At 47.7% G+C, this 18,603-nt stretch overlaps 1 pseudogene; it reads right to left on the bottom strand.

The window, feature by feature from the left end:
• Positions 1-314: 314 nt before the first annotated feature.
• The window catches only part of LOC122439397, a 42,095-nt pseudogene continuing 23,806 nt past the window's right edge, over positions 315-18,603 (bottom strand).

The raw sequence follows: 18,603 nt of genomic DNA on the forward strand, positions 1-18,603 counted from the left end.
CCCCCAGTGGCCTCCTGGGTCTCAGGAGTAGAAGAAATACAACCTAGGGGGTCTCCTCTGTGGTCCAGGGGAGAGTCACATCAGCCACCCTGTCTCCCTGCCCATAATAAATAAGGAGGGTTGTCAGCACCTGGGCAAGTGATGCTGTGGGCACCTGGACTGCCTCGTCCTTGTGAGATTTGGTGTGAAGACAACACAGAAGGAGAACCAGCCAAGAGGGATCCAGGGAGCAGTGAACCCCTCTTCACAGGGACCCTGTGAGTCCCAAGACTCACTCTGCCCACCCTGCTCTGACTTTTGGGAACTGGCCTTTGTCATTCTCTGGGCAGGAGGTGGGAAGGACAACCTGGTCTCTCTTCCACCTCCTGAGACCCAGGTGAGCCCTGGGGGCACCAGCACATCCACCTGGGGTCCAGAGAGGGTGTCCTGAACGCACAGGGCCTAACAGTTCAGTGAGGCCGGCCCTCGTCCACAGTGCACTGACCTGCTGCAGGGTCTCGGGTTCCCTGGCATCCAGCTCCCCCATTGCCAACCCCAGCTTGGTGTCTTGGGAGCTCCTCACTGGCGGGCACCCAGCAGGTGAAAGCTGCATGTCCAGCGAGAAGGAGGAGAAGCCGGTGGGGCAGGGGTCCAGCATGGAGTGTCCAAGGCCCCTCTGCTCCCCCAGGAACACCCAGCCCCGCCTGCCGTGGACTTTCTCCTCTTCAGTACGTGTCTTTGTGGCTGATGTTCCCAAACACCTTCCTCTGGAAGAGAAGACTCCATGACCATGGAAGGTGTGGAGGTGAGGAGGTGCTGTAGCCCTAAACCCAGAGAGCTTCAGAACTAACTCCCCTGAGCCCTGAACGTACTGCCTGTTACATCTGTACCAACCGAGGCCAAGATCCAGGCAGATTCTCTGTGGAAACACTTTTCTGTCCAACAAGAGAGGACTTGTTAACCCACAGCTGAACCCCGAGACGTGGGATGTGCTGTAACTGTGGAGACTGAAGGGAAGGTGTTTGAGAGGCTTCTTCCCGGGCGGCTCCCCGAGGCCCCTGGAGTTACTGGACCCAGAGGCGGAGCACTCGCGCTTCTCTCCTCACTGCAGGCCAGACGGTGCCCCCAACCACACAGCCCTACTCCTCCACCTCCCTGAGTTCAACAGAAACCCCCCGGTCATGAGGCCAAAGCGCAGTCTTCTTGGTGAGCAGAGCAGAAGCCGGTGGGAAGAGGGGTGGAGGCTGAAATCTTCTTTGTAGAAGAAAAACACGGACGTGTGTTCCCGTGTGTGGTGGCCGGATGCTGCAGTAATTGATGTTCCCCACACATTTATGGGTGGGTTTTAGTTTGTGTATTTTCTAAATTTCTTTTTTTTTTTTAAACAGCTGCATATTATGAGAAAAGTTTTGCAATCAACCATGAGCACTTGCAAAATAAGATCTTTTGTTTTTTCTGTTCCTAAAATGTTGCAGTTTTCTATGGTGACAGATGAATCGCCTCTTACTTTTAAGTATTCATTTAATTGGCTGCGCTGGGTCTTAGCTGTGGCATGCAGGGCCTTCAGTTGCAGCATGTGGGAAATAGTGCCCTGACCAGGGATTGAACGTGGCCCCCTGTGTTGGGAGCTCAGAGTCCTAGGCTCTGGATAAGCAGAGAATGCTGCGATCTCCTACTTAAAGCAAGGTTATTTATTTATTTCGGCTTGCTGGGTCTTCGCTGCTCTGCGGGCTTTTCTCTGGCTGTCAGGCGTGGGGGCTTCTCTCTCGTTTCTGCGCTGAACTTCTTCCTGTGGCGGCTGCTCTGTTTGGGAAGCAGAGAATCTAGGCTCTTGGGCTGCAGTAGTTGTGAATGGACTTAGTTGCTCCACGGCACGTGGGGTCTTCCCAGATCAGGGACTGAACCCGTGTCTCCTGCATTGGCAGGTGGATTCTTAACCACAGCACCACCGAGGCAGTCATTCCCCTCCCTGCTTCCTGCCAACATCCCATTTTAAAAAAAAGGCTATAAATAATCTGCTTAGTAAGTTTTAAGGAGTCTGAGCTCTGAGGTCAGCGTCTGGGTGTCATTCTCCCAAAGGCATCTTGGCTTCAGATACTGGCTGGGCTCATGAGTCCAGTAAGCAGGGCAGGTCTGGTGGCTGAAGACAGGCTTGGCCTCTGGAGCTCTGCCCTCACGGACTCACCCAGGGTCCCTGAGCCCTGGCAGCCAAGGAGAGCCGCCCACAGGTGCGGCTGGTACAGCCCTGGGGCCGCTGTGGTCAGGGTGGAGCGGGCAGTGGAGGCAGCTGGCTGTCCGTCCCGTGACTGCTGGTGTCCTGTGTGACCGTGCAGGGCAGTCACGGTGTCAGGTGGGGCCTGGCCGCTGTATTGGGGACAGGATGGGACCTCAGAGAGCTCGCATCCCCACTCCCCATCCCCCAGCTCCGCTTCAGATCCTGGCTTGTAGCTGCTGGCCGCTCCCTGGGCTGGGAGGCTGTGTAAAGCATCAACCCCCTTGCTCAAGGTCAGCTGAGACCCCCAGCTCTGGGGTCACACACCATCTGTGCCACCATCCAGGTCATCCCACTTCTGTGAGGGAGGGCCTGTGTGGGGCTGTGGGTGATTGGGGATTTGGGGGTGTTGTGGGCTGGCCCCAGGAGTCAGCTTTTTGAGGGGAGGGGAGCAGAGGGGAGGGGAGGGAGAAGCTTTGACCTGCTCAGCCTTCCAGGGGATTCCAGGCCCAGCTCTGGTGGGAGGTGCAGGTGAGAAGCCCCTGTAGGTTTCTTGATCCCCACCATTTTTCGGTTGAAGCCCCTCTGCCTGAACCACCCCTAACTCTCCCTCCCGTTGCCCCGGCCTGAAGCCACAGAAGATGGGGAGTTTACGTGGCTTCCCTTCCTGTAGGGAAACCAAGCCACAGACAAACACGTTCCTTTAAGAAAGCATAGAAACCGGAAAATAATAGTGGGTGGTTATCACTGACACGGTTCATGTAGAGACGCTTCACAAGCCTGGCACATGGAGGGGACTGAGGGTTGTTGCCCCGAGTCCTGAACTTCGCACCCTCCGCCCCCCGCCCCGTGGCCCACTCTCCCCTTGGTGTCTTCTGGTGGCCGGGTGGACTTCAGCCTCCGGAACCCCTTCTGGAAGGATCAGGCTAGGGCAGAGGTCATTCACAGAGGGGAGGGTGTGGTCGACCTTAAGAACCCCATTGACCCCAGTCTGTGTCGGAGCTCAGTTCCGGGTCTGAGCAAGCGTGGCTTCCTGGTGCTGTCCCCACCCTCACTCACCCAGGGTGGGGGGCTTTGTGTCCACCGTATCCCCTTGTGCAGCCTGGTCACCCCGGGACCCGTGCTGTGTGTGCATCTGCCCTGCTCACAGCGCACCCCGGGGCCCATCAGACTTCACTCATGAAAGGGAAGTGTAAGGATGAACTTTTCCATGGTTAAGAATTTCAAGGCGCGACAGCGTTGACCACAGCACACGGACACAGGTACGAGGCCCATGCAGAGAGAAGCCACCGTGTGGGCTTCAAGGACCCTCCGTGTGGGGGTGGGATGGGGGCGGACAGGGATTTCCTGCAAACGCCGCTCCAGGCTCTGTTCTCGGCAGGGTGACGACTGTGAGCACTGCCTGTCTGTGGAGGGGCCCTGGGGCTGCCCAGCTCAGCAGGAACGGCAGGGGTGGGAAGGGAGGTCGGCCTCCCTTAGCACCCCTGACCTCACACCCCCTCATCAGGGCAGCCCAGTGCCTAAACAGCCCCTTCCTCGTCTAGCTCTGAAGACCTGGAAGGTGTAGGGGCTGGAGGACATGCAAGAAACAAATTCTGTAAAGCAATTATCCTTCTATTAAAAAATAAAAAACGATTGAATAAAAAAAGAAAAAGGAAAGCAAAGGTGTGGCTTGCATTCTTAGCCAGCCTCTGCCAGATTCCGCCTGTGCTTATGCATCAGACCAAAGTGCTGGTGCTCCCACCCTGTATCACAGTGAGGTTAGAGACACAGAGAGGTTGAGCATCTTGCCCCAGCTCACAGAGCTGCTGGGGGTAGGGCTGAGAACTGGACTCCTGTGGTCGCATCTGGAGTCCAGATGCTGTGATGACCCTGAGGGAGCGGCAGAGACCAGACGGCCCATGCTGAGACAGGCGCGCGTGCACACACACACGTGCACGTGGCTGTCACCTTTGCGGCTACAGAAGTCAGAGGGGACCAGAGGTCCACTAGGAGAGGCCAAAGGAGAGTCGGGGTCTATAAGGAGGAGAGGCCCCACTTCCCAGGAGGCCAGGGAATTCCCTTCCCTGGTGAGTCTGACTCCACTCTGCATTCCTTTCCCTGGACCCAGGAACTGACTGTCCAGTGACCTAACTGACTTGGCTCCACAATTATGCCTTCCCAGGGGTTCAGCTACGACTGGACTCCACTACTGTCAGTGATAAGGGGGGAATGAGTACATAGTCTGGGCTTCAGATTTGTTTGGAGACAAAATTTATTAGAAGAGGAGTACTAAAAAACCACGAAGGCAATTGGCATGAACATCTCCAGAACACTTAAGAAACCCTCTGCTGTTTATCTACCTCCTCTCCTGTCACGAAAGTGGAAGGTCTATTTAACAAGTAATTCTGTGCTTATCACACTCTTTCTTTAAAATATTTATCATATATTTATTTATTCGGCTGTGCTGTGTCTTAGTTGCAGCCTTGTGGGAGCTAGTTCCCCAATCAGGTATTGAACGTGGGTCTCTGCATTGGAGTCTTGGCAACTGGACCACCTGGGAAAGTCTCTCCTCATACTTCTGGGGACAGTAACGGGTCACAGGCCTCCTCTGAGGCCCCCTTAGAGCTGAGGCATGGGGTGGCTGCAGTAATCCTCCTGTGGCTAAGGTGTGGTTTGTTGGTCATGACTCACACTCCCTGCAAACATAGGGCTTCTCCCCTGTGTGTGTCCTCTGGTGTCTGATGAGGATGGGACTTCTGACTGAAGTTCGCCCACACTCCCCACAAACATAGGGCTTCTCCCCTGTGTGTGTCCTCTGGTGTCTGATGAGGACGGACTTCTGACTGAAGTTTCGCCCACACTCCCCACAAACATAGGGCTTCTCCCCTGTGTGTGTCCTCTGGTGGGTGATGAGGACGGACTTCTGACTGAAGCTTCGCCCACACTCCCACAAACATAGGGCTTCTCCCCTGTGTGTGTCCTCTGGTGTGTGATGAGGATGGGCTTCTGACTGAAGCTTCGCCCACACTCCCCACAAACATAGGGCTTCTCCCCTGTGTGTGTCCTCTGGTGTCTGATGAGGACGGACTTCTGACTGAAGCTTCGCCCACACTCCCCACAAACATAGGGCTTCTCCCCTGTGTGTGTCCTCTGGTGGGTGATGAGGATGACTTCTGACTGAAGCTTCGCCCACACTCCCCGCAAACATAGGGCTTCTCCCCTGTGTGTGTCCTCTGGTGTCTGATGAGGATGGACTTCTGACTGAAGCTTCGCCCACACTCCCCGCAAACATAGGGCTTCTCCCCTGTGTGTGTCCTCTGGTGTCTGATGAGGGCTGACTTCTGACTGAAGCTTCGGCCACACTCCTCACAAACATAGGGCTTCTCCCCTGTGTGTGTCCTCTGGTGTCTGATGAAATCTGACTTCTTACTGAAGCTTCGCCCACACTCCCCGCAAACATAGGGCTTCTCCCCTGTGTGTGTCCTCTGGTGTGTGATGAGGTTGAAGTTCTTACTGAAGCTTCGCCAACAGTCCCCACAAACATAGGGCTTCTCCCCTGTGTGTGTCCTCTGGTGTGTGCTGAGACTTGACCTGTCCTTGGAGCCTTGCTCACACTCTCCGTACGTGACCCTCATATTCCCCGAGACCCCTGTCCCCGTGAGCAATGTGCCTGTGTCCTCTGGATTCAGTTTCTGGCTTGTGCTGGGCTCGTCTGTCATTCTCTCATGCACCCCAGAACCCCCCATTTGTCCTCCGGTTGAGTAGGAAGAGGCCCTGGAAATCCTCTTCAACCTTACGCTTTTCAGCAATTGTTGGGGCCTCTCCTTGACCTCCTGACCCTCAGGTTTGTCGCGCGGGCTGTGTGGATCTGAATATCGCTGATTTTGATTGCCCTGGCAGAGATCCTCTGGTTGGAGGAGGTCTCTTTCAGATGGTCTCAGGAGGGTCTGAGTGGGGTGACTGCGTTGGGTGTGTTGGCTGAGGAATTTCTGACTGGAGAAGGCCAGAGAGCAGGAGGCACATGGGTGGATCTTGGGCTTCGGTTCTGCTGAAAGAGGAAGCTTTTGGTCAGGTAGCTGGTTTGCCGTGGTCAGGCCTGCCTCACTAATTATCTAAGTGTTGACAGTGCACGATTTGTCTCCCATCAAGTGTCTGTTTACAGTCCATTTTTCCATTCCACTCTTATTCTCTACATCTACAGAAATCCAGGAAGCTGGTGTCAAGGGCCTTTTCTACATATCACCCAGATAGGGACCTTCCAGCAGCATCAGAGGCAGCATCTCTCCTGATAGAGGTGGATCTGTAGGGACTTTCCCTGCGTGTAAGTATCTGAAATGTCATGTCACAGTGGCCACAGGTATTTACCCTACTGAGGGATAAGACTTGATGACTTAGGTGGAATCTCCTGAGAGGCTCCCTGTGAGGGGAAAGGGTCTATTAAGTTAGGGGCGCCTGGCCTGGAGCTCTCTGCATATGGGAGGCAGCACAGGGGGTGGTTACAGCAGGTGTGGGTAAACCTGACTTTGTGGCTCCTTGTTCAAAGAGCAGCCTTTGTGCCGATCTCTGCAGGAAGTGGGTTTGAGACTGGATGAGACCGAGCGGCCCAGGTCCCACTGACTACAGGTCTCTGGCTCCTGCTGACCAGACTGGTTCACAAATTGCTCCTCTCTCAGTTTCCCATAAATCATAAAATAAAGGCATATCCTTTCTCCAGCCTCACCAGTATCCATACCTCATTTATTTCATTCAGGCTTAGTCCATTTAACATGCACTAGGAAGCCCTATTTAAAAATACCTCTCCAGCAAGATTCTTCACACCTTCACTCCCAAGCATCTTCGGCCAGCCCACTCTCTCCTCATCTCTGGCAATGAACTGACCTCTGAGGGGACTCCCTGCTGCTGTCTCTTCCCAAAAATGAACCAAAGCATCATCTTAGCACAGAGAACATGCTGCTTGCAGCTGAAAGACTTGCGGTTGTTCTGTGTCACCCAGGAGGACCCCTGGGGCCTGCACGTGAACACAGGCCCTGAGGCTTCCGTGTCCCATCCAGCCTCCTTCCTCTCCCTCTGTGCTTCCTCCCGTGACCCCTGGCATGGCCTCTCTTCCCGGCCCTGGGTCTGAGGCACTGGCTGCTCCCCTGCCTGGAATCCTTTCCCGCAGGCGTTATCTCTGCACAGACCCTGCCGCACCGTCCTGCACCACACCCCACCCTCTGCTCACGCTGAGCCGAGGCAGGTTCCCTGCGCTGTTTCCCTCAGAGCACCAGCCCCTGTCTGGTGTGAAGCCCCTGCTGCCCCAGGGCAATGGTTCTGTCTGTTTCGGTGCGTGGAGCCCTGTCTGGCACAGAGCATGAACTCACATGACAACAGACTGGAACAGTAACTGAATGCACATCACTGCACTTGTGTGCACCCCGATGTTCATCGCAGCACTGTTTATAATAGCCAGGACATGGAAGCAACCTAGATGCCCATCAGCAGACGAATGGATAAGGAAGCTGTGGTATATATCCACCGTGAAATGTTACTCACCCATTGGAATGAATTCATTTGAATCAGTTCTAATGAGATGGATGAAACTGGAGCTCATTATACAGAGTGAAGTAAGCCAGAAAGATGAAGACCATTACAGCATGCTAACACATATATATGGAATTTAGAAAGGTGGTAATGATAACCCTATATGCAAAACAGAAAAAGAGACACAGATATACAGAACTCTGTATATCTGTGGGAGACTCTGTGGGAGAAGGCGAGGGTGGGATGTTTCAAGAGAACAGCATCGAAACATGTATATTATCTAGGGTGAAACAGATCACCAGCCCAGGCTGGATGCATGAGACAAGTGCTCGGGCCGGGTGCACTAGGAAGACCCAGAGAGAACGGGTAGAGAGTGAGGTGGGAGGGGAGATCGGGATGGGGAATACATGTAAATCCATGGCTAATTCATGTCAATGTATGACAAAAACCACTACAACATTGTAAATTAATTAGCCTCCAACTAATAAAAATAAATGAAATAAATAAATAAATGTAAAAAATACTAATGACTAAGGAATTCCATTTACTTTCTTTAAATTGGTAGATGTCATTCATAAATTTCCTAGTGTGACTCTTTAAATATCTTTGTCCTATAAATATTTAAAAATAAAATGTCTATATTTTAGTGAAAAAAAAAAAAGAAATGGGAGGGAATAAGGAAGAAAGAGGTAAAGGGCAGAGAGCTTGTAGGTGCTTGAAAACTTGCTTTTTGCTTCTAAGCCTTTCAGCAGAAGGTGATGTTACATATTTTTTGCATGAAATATTAAAAATTAGAACTAGCATTTTTACCATAAAAAATTTTTCCTAACAATCATATGACAAGATTAAATTCTGAGGCATTTTAATTGCAACTCTACTGACTTTGGACTGGACTGTCCTCTGCTTCGAAATCGGACCACGGAGGCTCCCAGGATGGGGTCGGTGCTGGAAGAAAGCTGACACTCACCTCTCCCGGTCGCGAGCTCACTCTTCCCCTGGCTGTCCCGCTTGATGCCAAGGTCCTGACCATACTCGTCCCCGTACCAGACTAGCAGCTCACAGCCCGGCCTGACCACCTGGCAGGTTCGGTAGAAGATCTGCCCGTGATACTGGAAGGCCACCAGGTTCTGCTCCTCATCGTCCCGGGCACAGTTCACATACCTGGGGGCGAGGCCGGGAAAGGGAAAGAAATCTCAGGTGATGAGTGCCCTCCACTCTGCGACCATGCCCAGCTCCTTGCCTTCCGCCTCTGAGGCTGCCCCTCATGTGGACCTTCTGTTCACACCTTCGACCAGGCCATGTGAATTTCCATGCTTGTCTCTTCTTACCTAATTAGCCATTTTCCGGATCCCAGTTCAAGACTCATCTCCACCTGGACTGTCCGTGAGGCTGGTGACCTCCAGCTCCTCTAAACTCTGAATTAAGTTCTCTTTCATCCACAGGACTTGGTGCTCCTTGGCTAACACGCAGCCCTCAGCACTCACCCCAGCCTGCCTTCTCTCCCGAGGCTTTCTCCCATCTCCCCACGTGTATCCAGGGTCCTATTCACTTGCTCACCCCCTCCCACGGAAACATGGAGAGAGCTTTGATATAGCTTGAGACAGGGAACAGTAATAGTTTGTTCACTGTCTGCCTGTCCTGATGAAAGGGAGGCCCTCAGAGAATGGCCCCGCCTAGGGCCATCCTGCCCTCCAATCCTTCTGAGGCCTCAGGGCCCACTTCTCACTGGAACCAGGCCTGAAGAGGTTGTTGCCCACATAGAGTCAAGGTCTCCTGTATATAGGTTATCCTGGCGCTGTGCAGTTACTCAAAGAGAAAAAAATAAGGTTACTGTTCCTGAAATCAATTGGCTAATATCTGTTTGCAGTATGTTCTCCAAAAGGACATGGGTTCTGTGATCTGCTTCAGTAACGAAGTTCACTGTCTATCTGAACCATAAAATGTGTGATAAGTGTCCATTAAGTGAGTTAAAGTGTCCCTGGTGAATCTAGATTCGTCAAGTTGTTTTCAAGTCCACCAGTTTTGTTCAGCATATGGAGTTGTATCTTGACGGCACATGCCATATTTTTATTTCCTTCTTTCTAGTGTCTTTTGAAATTAAAGAGCATGATATGGAGGGAAAAGAGGAAGGAAGATGTGAAAGCTGTTGAGGGAGATGGGTTGAGAAGGAAAGGGGCGTGGAATGGAGGGAGTCTCAATGTCTACACACTGCAGGCTCACTGCACTCACCTCATCCAGTTGGCCCAAGACGTGTCCTTTCCATCCACATACTCGTAGCAGTTCTTCCCTTTGGCGATCTGAGTGTCAGAGAAAGAGTTACAAGCTTTCCTCTTTCTTTTATTTTTTCTTGGTAGGAAGATATAGAAGAGCTATTTCCCTCTGTAGTCATTGGTGCTTTGCAGCCTGCATGGATTCACCTGCCAGTCGGACCCCACGGTAAACCCCTTACTCATCATTCCAAGTCTGATTCCTTGGCTCATTGAAGGCAAGGGCTCCACAAGGGAGGAGTCACTTCTGTGTGTCTGTACTACTGTGTTCCCACCTCTCCTCTGACCTTTGGGTGGAAGTCCTTTGTGTCTGTACACTGTGGTCCCACCTCTCCTCTGACCTTTAGATAGAGGTCCTGAGTGTCTGTACACTGTGTTCCCACCTCTCCTCTGACCTTTAGATAGAGGTCCTGAGTGTCTGTTCACTGTGGTCCCACCTCTCCTCTGACCTTTAGATAGAGGTCCTGTGTGTGTGTACACTGTGTTCCCACCTCTCCTCTGATGTTTAGATAGAGGTCCTGAGTGTACACTGTGCTCCCAGCTCTCCTCTGAACTTTAGATGGAAGTCCTGTGTTCACGCCCAGGGCACACAGTACACAGGGCTGACTGTGTCATTGCCGACCATGTTATCACCATCTGCGTCCTTGCATGTAGACATGAAGTACCCCCGACCACGTACAAGTGATTAGAGGCCAGAGGACAGGGAAACGGGTGCTTCTCACCTGCCAGGCGTATCCACTGTTGGCAGCCTCTTCATCGTCTGTGACCTTGCCCTCATAGGGGCCAAAGTGCAGGCCCAGCGGCAGATCGGATGCCTCGTTCCACACTCCAAGCCCAGCGTCAGGGATGCCCGACAGTCTGATGCTTAACCCAGGGGGCAGCGTGAGGGCTGAGCGGTTGGCATGCCCCTTTTCCACTGCACAGTCCTTTACAAAGGTTGGGGGCCCATGGGCAGCACAGCTGTCGATGAAGAAGTTCTGACACTCCTCACAATCTGGAGGTGAGAACAGGGATGAGAAGAGGTATAGTGATGTTGCTGGTCGTAACGCCCTTCAGAAGGAACTGGGGCATTCATGGCATTTGGCCTCGACCCTGCACCCGAAGTCATAGAGGAAGGGGATGGCTGGGGGACCAAATGGTGGGGTGAGGTTAGTGGACCAAGGCCCTGTAGCCCCTTCTCCGTGAGTGGGCCACCGGGGTCACTCACAGAGGTAGTCGTCATCCTGGGGCTCGCTGACCTCTTGGTATATGTGACCCTTTCTTTCTCGTAAACTGTACCTCTTCACTCCAGTTTCTTTTCTTCTGAGTTCTAAGATGGAGAACAGAAGCTAAGCAAGGCTGGTGGGGTCTGGGGAGTTAGTCCCTGTTTTATCAGAAAGTGTGAGATCTCCTACCTGTCCATCTATACACTTTGTTAAAACTTTCTTATATGTATTTTTCAAACTTTTACTTTTGTAATTTTATGTTTTCATGTTACATTATTTATTTCTTGGCCACACTGCATGGCTTGTGGGATCTTAGTTCCCTGACTAGGAATGGAACCCACACCTCCTGCAGTGGAAGCATGGAGTCTTAATCACTTCACCACCAAGAAGTCCATTCTCTATACTTTGCTTCTTGTCCCTTTAACTACAGGTTCAGGAGACTGAGGCTCCACTGACCACAGATGCCCAGGTCAGTGATAGCATCCTGCACTTCCTGTTAGTAGGTTTAACTTCCCAACCTTCCTACTTAGGAAATAGTTCACTGACACATCTACTCAGAAAATATATGTTAAGGGCACATGACATTTAAGGCATTGAGCAGAGGTCTGGGCATAAACACTAACAAAGCATGGTCCCCATCATCACAGCTGGGTTTATCGAACTACTTGTAGGTGTCAGACTTTTGCATTTAATGTAAGGCTTTCAAGCACTGTATGAGTTATGTATCCTTATCTTCACTTTACAGATAGCAATCAGGACCTCAGAAAATGTATAAGATTTTCCCAAGGCCCCAATGCTAACATCATGACTCAGATCCATCCAGCTTAAACCCCCGCCTACCCAAAGACCATGCCACACACGTAGGTCACACTTATTAGCTTTTCTACAGGGATTAGAGGAAGTAATTAGAGGAACTCCCCAAATTTTCTCTTACCGACTTTTTGTCTGGGGTGCTGTCCAGGGGTCCTTGCTTTTCTGTGATGGGGCACTGGTTTCTGAGCCTGCTTGGAGCCACTTGTTTTCAGCAATTTTGCTACTCCGGGCAATTCCTTCAAACTAGATTCCTTACTTAATGGTGCCCTGGACATTCTCTTCCATGTGAGTAAGAGACAACATGCAGTTCTTTAGTTCTTTAGGACTTTATGAACTGTTTTGACATGCATGACTTTAGTTAATACTTTGACAATTCTTGGAAATACCTGATTTGGGGGTGGGGGGAGGGGAGCGGGGAGGCCTGAACACTGGAATGTAACAAAAGGACCTAGGTGGATAGTGAATCAAAACTAGAATTCATATCTTAAGTTTCTTCCCCTTCAACTTTCTGCATAAAAATGAGAGCAAGGCAGGGAGAATAGCTGGAGGTCAGGGAAAGAAGAGGGTAAGTGCTCATAGAGAGATCCGGGGGGGTTGTATTAATTAGTGGCCCTTTGATGGATGAGGAAGTATGGACAATTACAGAGGGGACAAAACACATCTGGAAAATAAGGTGACAAAGCAGTGAGATTAAGAAGAGAAAAGACGATCGGCAGAAACACATTTAGACAATAAAGAAAATGAGATGAAAGCTGCAGGTTGCCATGTCCTATAGACAATGTTTGGAATTAAAGTAGCTGGTCACATCAGTTCTCCTTGAACAAGGCTGTATGACTAGCTGATTCTCCTCAGTTTCCTGATCCATGAATTGGTATTCAGGCTAATTCTTAATATTATAGTGGACATGAAATTTAATAACCTTCAACAAATTGTTGTGTGAGCTATCTAATACAGTAAGAACGTGAGCGTACATCCCTGGTATCAATTTATTCCCTAAACTGCATCTATATTTGAAGTCTAGCTCACAGATACTATCTTCAGCATTCTTTGACCTTTCTACTCCTAGATGAATGCTTAAATGTGGAGTCACTCATTCTCAAAACATTCAGGGGCCCTCAGGGGCTTTGAGCTGGGCCTGGACTTCTGAGAATGAATGGGTGTGGGCTAGGCTCTCAAAGCTCACAACACAGGGGCAGGCTAAACACATGATTCCAAACAGGAGAGTTGCCTATTAGAGCTCAGAGGAGGAGCTGTTTCTCCTCCTGCAAGAAGGAGCATTTGAAATGATGCCCAGATGATGAGTTTCTACTCAAAAGTGGGTAATCTATGTGACGTCCTTCTGTTGTTTTCTTATTTGTTGCTTTTCAGTCATCAACCTGAGGCTTCTCAGGGTTGTGAGTTGCTTCCTCTTATTGGAGTGGGAGGCTCTGAGGTAGGGATCCTGTCTCCTTCTTCATCTTGGACTGTCCCCTCTACAAACTGCCCAGCATGTCCTTAAGCTTCTCTTAGTCAGATGTCTTAGCATATCCCTCCCTAGCACAGCACAAAAGAACTGAGGTTGAAAGCATCTCTCAGATGAATGATATAAAGATGTATGAATAAGCTTCATAGAACTATGGAAGTTTTAATCATTTTGTAAGGGGCTTAGAGAACGTGCGTTGGTTTAGATTGCACTACCAGTGATACTGTGATCTCAGACATATAATCAAAGGTTTTTTACCTCATTTTCTGGATCTATAATGGTGATAGCTATATACCTACTTATAGGTACTGTAGGATTGATTTAAGGTTTAAGTAAGTTTATTCACATAAAATGCTTAAAGTCTGAAATATTACAAAAATAGTGTAACAACAGAACTGCCTACTACTGCTGTTGTTCTTACTAACTGTAAAGGTGGTGATGGTATCAGACAGTGTGCTAAAGATCCAGGGCAGGAAGGCAGCCGTCTCCAGGATCTCTGTGTTTTCTCCTATTTTCCCCTGTGACTGGATCCATGAGGAGGACATTTTGGCAACAGGATTTGGGAAATACTCACCTTCTGGTGTTTACTGTGCTCCACTCTGAAGTCCAAAGAAGAAGGTTTACCTAAAAAATGGTGAGAATCAGTGTTTTGGTTGGGAAATGCTTCCAAACTCTGGGTATTCTAACTAAGGAGACATAATTCTGAGCCAGAGAGTGACAAAGACAGTGATTACCAAAGGAGGAATGGAAGATGATTTCTGTATCATCAACTCCCATGATTCCACTGGGGGCATTACATAATTATCTTAAAAATAAAAAAAAATTATGAAACTTCATCTGTGCCTCATCTGATGTTCATAAAGTATCTAATAAATTTACTAGTCTTTCATGACAAAAGTACTCAACACTGTAGAAATAGGAGGAAGTGACTGCAATATAATAAAGGTCATATATTGAAAGTCTACCTCTAACATCATAGTCATCAGTGAAAAAGATCAAGAAAAAAAGGCAAGGATGCCCATTATCAACATTTCTGTTCACATAATATTAGAACTCCTAGCCAGGGCTTTAGGTTAGAAATGGAAACAAAAGGCTTCCATTTGGCAAGAAGGAAGAAAAATTATGTCTGGTCCCAGGGCCATGGTTTTATGTGCAGAAAGATCTTTAAATCCACACAGACAAAAATCCTGCACAGAAAGTTGCACTGTACAAAATCAACATTCAAATATTTTTCCACGCATGAAGAATGACCATTCCACAAAGGAAAGTAAGAAAACAATCCTATTTATTTTTTATTTTTTTAAAGCTATAGTCAAGAGCTAAATGAAAAAAAAATATTTCTTTTTATTTATTGGTTTGTGCCAGGTCTTTGTTGCAGCATGTGGGATCTAGTTCCCTGACTAGGGACTGAACCCAAGTTCTCTGCATTGGGAATGTGGAGTCTTAGCCACTGGACAAATAATCTTATTTATAATAGCATTGAAAAGAATGAAGTAATTAGGAGTAAACTTAAGGAGATGAAAGACTTATATGTTGAAAACTACAAAATATTGCTGAAAGGAATCTGACATAAATAAATAGATAGGTGTCTCATGTTTATGGATTTGGAGGCTTAATATTATTAAGCTGTTCATACTACCCAAAGCAATTTAAAGATTCAATGCAATTCCTATTAAAATCCCAATGGAATTTTTTTCAGATATAGAAAATCCATCCAACAGTTAACACGGAATCTCAGAGCACCCCAAATAGGCAAGGCAATCTTAGAAAGAACAGCAAAGCAGGAAGCCTCTGATTTCCGAATATACTACAAAGGTACAGGAAGCAAAAGAGTGTAGATTTGGCAAAAAATGTATCCTTAGTCGCTGAGTCTTCTTAACTTTTTGTGACCTTTTGGACTGTAGCCCACCAGGCTCCTCTGTCCAGGGGATTTCTCAGGCAAGAACACTGGACAGGGTTGCCATTTCCTTCTCCAGGGGATCTTCTTAACCCATGGAGTGAACCCACATCTCCTGTGTCTCCTGCACTGAAGGCAGATTCTTCACCTGCTGAGCCACTGAGGAGGCTGGCTGGCATAAAGACAGATATGTCAATCAATGGAACAGTATAGACAGCCAGAAATAAACTCTTGGATACATGGTCTAATGATCCTCATCTAGGGTGTCAGGATAATGGGGAAAGTTTAATCCCTATAATGAATGGTGCTGGGGAAACAAAATAACCATATGCAAAATAATGAACATCTTACATCTTGAAGAAAAATCAATTCAGAATGGATTAAAGACCTAAATGCAAGACTTGATAAGACTCTTAGAAGAAAACAAGGGTGAAGCTTCACGACACTGAAATAGCAATGATTTCTTAGATATGGTGCCAAGTGCACAAGTATTAGTAACAAAGTAAAAATAGACAAATGAGAGTAATCTTAAAACCTCTGTGCAGCAAAGGACACTGAACAGAGTTGAAAAGGCCACCTACAGGATGGTAGAAAATATTTGTAAAATATGCATCTGATAAGGGGTTACTAAGCATACACCAGTGTGAAGGCTACCTACAAGCCAGGAAGAGACCCTGATTGACCATGATGGCACCTTGATATCAAATTTCCATGCTCCAGCATTGTAAGAAAACAAATTTCTGTGGTTTAAGGAATGCAGTCTGCTTTGTTATGGCAGTCTGAGCTGAATAACAGTGAGAGAAGGAATTGAATAGACATTTCTCCAGAGAAAATACACAAATGGCCAACAAACATATGAAAAGATGCTCAATATTATTAATCAATAGGGAAATACAAGCTGAAACCTTCTGTGTGGGTAATGTGTATAAGAAGACAATAGCAAGTTTGGTAAGGATATGGAGAAATTGGAACCCTTATACACTATTGTTGGCAATGTAAAATGTTGCAAGCTTTCTAGAAAACAGTATGGAGTTTCCACAGAAAATTAGAACCGCTGTATGATCTAGCAATCCAACTCAAGAGTGCATTTCCATAAAGAATTGAAAGCAAGATATTGAATAAATAGTGGGCACATGTATGGTCACTGCTGCATTATTCCCAATGGGCAAGATGTGTAAGCAATCTAAATGTTCATTGGTGGATAAAAGATAAATATTTTATATAAGAAATATGTTATAGATATTATATCCACATGCACACAACGGAATGTTTGAAAGCCTTAAAAACGAATTCTGTCATATGCTCCCTCATGGAAGGGCCTTGATGATATTATACTAAGTGAAATGAACCAATCAAAAAAGAGAAATATTGCCTGATTCCACTTCGATGAGGTATCTAAATTAATCAAATCCATGGAAACAGAAAATATAATCGTGGTTGCCAAGGGCTGTGAGGAGGAAGGATTGGAGAATTCTTACTCAGTGGGTTAGGGCTTCAGTTATGCAAGATGTATCATTTCTACAGATTTGTTATACATCAATGTGTATATATATCCCCTGTGGCTCAGTGGTAAAAAATCCACCTGCAATGCAGGTGATGCAACAGATGCAGGCTCAATCCCTGGGTTGGGAAGATCACCTGGAGCAGGAGATGGCAACCCACTCTAGGATTCTTGCCTAGAGAATCCCACGGACAGAGGAGCCTGATGGGCTACAGTCTATGGGTACGCAGAGTCAGACATGACTGAGCGATTAGCACTATGGCCACTAACACTAATGTGCACATAGTTAGCAACAGTGTGCCATACACTCAGAAGTTGTTAAAAAGGTAAATAAAGACGTGCAGGCGTGTGGTGAACCGAGGCGTATGTATTCCCTGTGAAGAATCTCTCCTTATGTCAAAACCTTTGCAGACAACCAAATGTTTGCTTTTCATGTCCCTTTCACTAGTTTTAATAACCTCAGGGAACAGAGGGACTTCCCTGGTGCACAGTGGATGAGAATCTGCCTGCCAATGCAGAGGACACAGGTTCGATGGCTGGTCCAGGGAGATGCCACTTTCTGCGGGGCAGCTAAGCCTGTGTGTCAGAAACTACAGAGCCTGCATGTGCTCTGCAGTTAGAAGACACTCACCGCAACCAGAGAAAGCCCGTTCACAGCAACAAAGACCCAGTGCAGTCAAAACTAAATAAATAATTTTTAAAAATCTGGGAGAACAGAAATCCATAGATGGAGAATCATAGAACTATCTAAATTGTTTTCTCCAGTCTAGGCAGATTAACTCTTCTAAACTCTTTGAGCAGCAGAAGAGGAAGTGAGCTGCTCACTTCTATTTTATAATAAGTGCAATTCATTTTATTTACCTGATGCCATCTCTGGTCAGTGAAATGTGGGAAAGATCATGGAGAATAAATAGTTCTCTCCAGCCCTTTCCCAGAATCAAAATAAAAAATTAGTTTAACCTTAGGGTAAGAAGATCACAGGTTTTGTTTTATATACATACATAAATAATGTATCTTGACATAATATGTTAATCATTTCCTCTTCGAAGAGATTTAATCCAATAACCAATGAGATTAGTAATAAATCTGTTTGGTGAATTTATTTCTAAGGTTTCTTTAACTGCCTTTCACTAAGAATGTTTAGCAAAAATAATTCTTTGTAAAAAGAATGATAAATTTTAACCATAAAACTTTTGAGAATTACACTGGAAAACCTATACATTCATCTTCATTCAGGCTAATGTCAATATTCAGCCACAACCACTTCGGAATGCTGAAAATTATGTTTTCCCTACTATTGGCTGAGATGTAGTTGAGACCTAAGCCCAGGCTGGTTTCAGGAAGACACCTCCAAATCCTCCTGGCCTCTCACCTTGCTGCCTTGGTGTCCATTCTTCATCAGAATCCTCAGTGTCATCTACCTGGGGTTTGATGACCTGCCTGCGGTGATGCATGAAATCCGGTCGAGTGGCTCTGAAACCTGGAAAGAAGCAAAATATTTGTTCTAAGAAGGAGAAACAATGCATAGAAGCAATGGGAAGTGTCACAAAGTCAGGGAATCAGTAGGATGGGCTGGGGGAATCTAGAATAAGGCAAGAGGTAAGCTCTGCACTGCAGGGTCAACCTCCCTTTGGTACAAAACTGTAAACATTTCCTTAGTCTCCACACAAAAGGGAATTGTGAGCAGATGAAGCCACCTAAGAGCGGGCCAAGTGAACACTGAGGGTGAAGACCTGTTTCATGTTTCCCAGGCTCACAGGCACCC

Source organism: Cervus canadensis, chromosome 4, assembly GCF_019320065.1.
Source record: "Cervus canadensis isolate Bull #8, Minnesota chromosome 4, ASM1932006v1, whole genome shotgun sequence".
Taxonomy (NCBI): Eukaryota; Metazoa; Chordata; class Mammalia; order Artiodactyla; family Cervidae; genus Cervus; species Cervus canadensis.